This window comes from Callithrix jacchus, chromosome 4 (genome assembly GCF_049354715.1).
Source record: "Callithrix jacchus isolate 240 chromosome 4, calJac240_pri, whole genome shotgun sequence".
Taxonomy (NCBI): domain Eukaryota; kingdom Metazoa; phylum Chordata; class Mammalia; order Primates; family Cebidae; genus Callithrix; species Callithrix jacchus.
Window position 1 is genome coordinate 61,587,660 of NC_133505.1, and position 4,070 is coordinate 61,591,729.

Sequence of the window (4,070 nt, forward strand, 5' to 3'; positions counted from 1 at the left end):
TACAGAGCAACAGGGCCCTGGACTTGGCCCATGTAACCATTTTCCCCTCCTAGGCCTCTGGGCCTGTGATTGGAGAGCCTGCTGCAAAGATTTCTGACATACCTTGGAAACATTTTCCCCATTGTCTTGGCTATTCACATTCAGCTCCTTGTTACTTATGTAAATTTCTGCAGCTTATTTGAATTTCTCCCCAGAAAATGGGTTTTTCTTTTCTACCTCACTGTCAGGCTGCAAATTTTCAAAATTTTATGCTCTGCTTCCCTTTGTTTTTTTTTGAGACAGAGTTTCACTCTATCGCCAGGCACCAGGCTGGAGTGCAGTGGCGCAATCTCAGCTCACTGCAACCTCTGCCTCCCAGGTTCAAGCAATTCTCCTGCCTCAGCCTCCCAAGTAGCTGGGACTACAGGCACATGCCACCATGCCCAGCTAATTTTTGTATTTTTAGTAAAGACAGGGTTTCACCATGTTGGCCAGATGGTCTAGATCTCTTGACCTCATAATCCACCTGCCTCAGCCTCCCAAAGTGCTGGGATTACAGGCATGAGCCACCCAGGATTACATGCATGTGCCCGGCTGCTCTGCTTCCCTTTTAAATATACATTTCAGTTTCAACAGTCTTTTTGTAAATGTGTATGACAGGATGCTTTCAGAATCAGCTAGGTCACCTATTGAATGCTTTGCTGCTTAAAAATTTCTTCTACCAGATACCCTAAATCATCTCTCTTGAATTCAACGTTTCACAGATCTCTAGGGAAGGGGTAAAATGCCTCCAGTCTCTTTGCTAAAGCCTAGCAAGAGTGATCTTTACTCCAGTTCCCAATAAGTTCCTCATCTCCATCTGAGACTACCTCAGCCTGGACTTCATTGTCCATATCACTATCAGCATTTTGGTCAAAAGCCATTGAACAAGTCTCTAGACAGTTTCAAACTTTACTTCATCTTCCTGTCTTCTTCTAAACCCTCCAAACTTTCCCAACCTCTGACCATTACCCAGCTCCAAAGTCACTCCCATTTCGAGATATCTTTATAGTAGTCCCTAACTCCGCATACAATTTTTCTGTCTTAGTCCATTCTCATACTGCCATAAAGAACTGCCTAAGACTGGGTAATTCACAAGCAAAGAGGCTTAATTGACTCATAGTTCCACAGGCAGGGGAGGCCTCAGCAAACTTAAAGTCATGGCAAAAGATGAATAGGAAGCAAGGCACATCTTACATGGCATCGGGAGCAAGAGAAAGAGAGAGAGTAAAGGGGGAAGTGCCACACTTTTGACGTATCAGCTCTCATGAGAACTCACTCAGTAACACAAGAACAGCATGGAGGGAACAACCCTCATGATCCAGTCACCTCCCACCAAGTCCCTACCTTGACACGTGGGGATTCAAGATGAGATTTGGGTGGAAACACAGAGCCAAACCATATCGGTGGATAAATACACAATGGAATATTATTCAGCCTTAAAAGGAAATGAAATTCTGCCACATGCTACAATATGGATGAACCTTGAGAACATCGCTAAGTTAAATAAGCCAGATACAAAAGATCAAGTATTGTGATTCCACTTACATGAAGTACCTAGACAAGCACATTTGTAGAGCCAGAAAGTACAGTGGTCACCAGGGGCTGGAGGGAGGAGGGAATGGGTAGTTATTGTTTAATGAGTATAGAATTTCTGTTTGGATGATGATAAAGTTCTGGAAATGAATTGTAGTGATAATTTCATAACATTGTGAATGTACTTAGTCCACTGAATTATACATTTTAAAATTGTTAAAATGGTAAATTTTATGTTATATACATTTTACAGCAATGAACACATTTTTTAATCAGTTTATTTCTTTTTATTTTTAAAAACTACAGCCACTGTCAAGGTACAACTTGGGCCATTGCTTCCAAGGGTGCAAAATTTAAATTACATATGTGACTTTCCACCGTGGGCCTGATACATAGCAAGAAGAAGAAGGACTATTCTCCCATCAATGAGGTGGTGACCCAAGAATACATCATCAACATTCACAAGGGCACCTTCAAAAACCATGCACCTCCAGCAAATCAGATAAATCTCAAAATTTGCTGTGAAGGAGGTGAGAACTCCAGATGTGCATACCAGGCTCCACAAAGCTGTCTGGGCCAGAAGGTTACGGAATGTCCCATACCACATCCATGTGCAGTTGTCTGCAAAAAGGTAATGAGGATGAAGAATCACCAAATAAGCTCTGTATGTTGGTAGGTATGTACCTGTCACCATCTTTATAAAATCTGTAGACAGTCAATATGGATGAGAACTAACTGCTGATTGTCAAATACAGTACCACTGCAAAAATGAATAAATAAATACATGATATGGCTGTCTCATTGTATTTTCTCACTTTTTGTCTCCCTTCCTTCCTTCTTCCTTTTACCCTCCCTCCCACTCCCCTCCCTCCCTTCCTCTCTTCTTTCTTTCCTTCCCTCTCTCCCTCTCTGCCTCCCTCCCTCCTTCCCTCCTTCCCTCCCTCCCTCTCTCTCTCTTTCTTTTCTCTCTTTCTTGGTGGAGTCTCACTCTGTCACCCAGGCTAGAGTGCAATGGCATGATCTTGGCTCACTGCAATCTCTACCTCCCAGGTTCAAGCAATATCCTTGCCTCAGTCTCCCAAGTAGTTGGAACTATAGGGGTACACCAGCATGCCTGGCTAATTTTTGTATTTTTTGTAGAGACAGGGTTTTGCCATGTTGTCCAGGGTGGTCTCAAACTCCTGAGCTCAAGTGATTGGCCTACCTCAGTCTCCCAAAGTGCTGGAATTACAGGTGTGAGCCACCGTGCCTGGCCTTCTCATTGTATATCTATTGGCATTACTGGGTTAGACAATGGGGAACTCTGGGAGAGGATGAGTAAATTTCTGTGATGAAGTTTCTCGCTAATGTCTGTGGCACCAGGAAGGCTGCTTGTAGGAGAGCAAGAAGGCAGAAGATACTGATATACCCAAGCATTGAGGATTTGGTAAAATATGTCATGTATAAAAAGGCACATGTGGAAAAACCTGGTGGGAAGGAATTTAATCTGGGCAAGGGCTTTCCTTGTGGCTGCAATAAAAACCTTCTAGAGATAATGTTTTCTCTGCTGTAATGGGATAACTTGGCAATAAGCCCAGTGCGATGTACCTTATTTGTTGTGGGATCAAATGTGTTAACGTGGGAAAGGGCCCTTTAATCTGAGCTGAGAGGTACAGATAAGGTGTCAGTTACGGTTAATCACAAGTACAAGATTTCTTCAGTGTTTTCATGGTGATGTGTCCTGTCTGTTCTAGATCTTGCAGAGAAACCCTAGCTTTTGGGAGATTTTCTGCCAGTGACATATTTTCTATTTCATATAAAACTGTTTGAAGGATTATCCTTTATGACTGCCTGTTACCTCAACTCCTCCAAAACTGCACGATTAACTATTTTAAGAATGTTGCCCTTGGAGAATGATTAGCTGTGTGTTCAACATTGTCCTGCTATTTGTGAGATTTTCAATCACTCAGAAGCAAGGCAAGTACTGACCCAAACTCAGAAATGTCCTCTGTGTCCAGGGACCAAAAGGCTGTGGGAGAAGGTAAATGGACAATGATTGGAGAAAAATTTGATTGTTCAACTTAGTCTGATGCTCAGGGAAGCCAATGTGATACATGACCAAGAACTATTACAGGGTTCATCTTATGGGTTCTCCGAGGTTTGAGCCACATTGGACCCTTGACCCTGGCTTCTAAACATCCTTACAATCCTCCACACAGTTTAGGAAACAGTCCAGCTCCTCAGGCCTGCCCAGATTAAGAATGGCTTATGGTCAGAATGACTTATGCCTCTTCAGAATTAAAATTTCACTTGAGTGGGCTGAAACTGGCTCTTACTCTGGGAATATCAGGGGGAAAAATGTTCACTGGAGAAAAATGAAAATATGAGTTTAATACTCTACAATATAATGCTGGGGTGTTCTCTGCCCAAATGAAATCTGGAGCATAGGAAGTGCTGAAAAGTTTGCATCAAATAAGTTTTATTTATCTTGATTGATCTATCATTTATCTATTTAGATATTTACATTTATTACATGT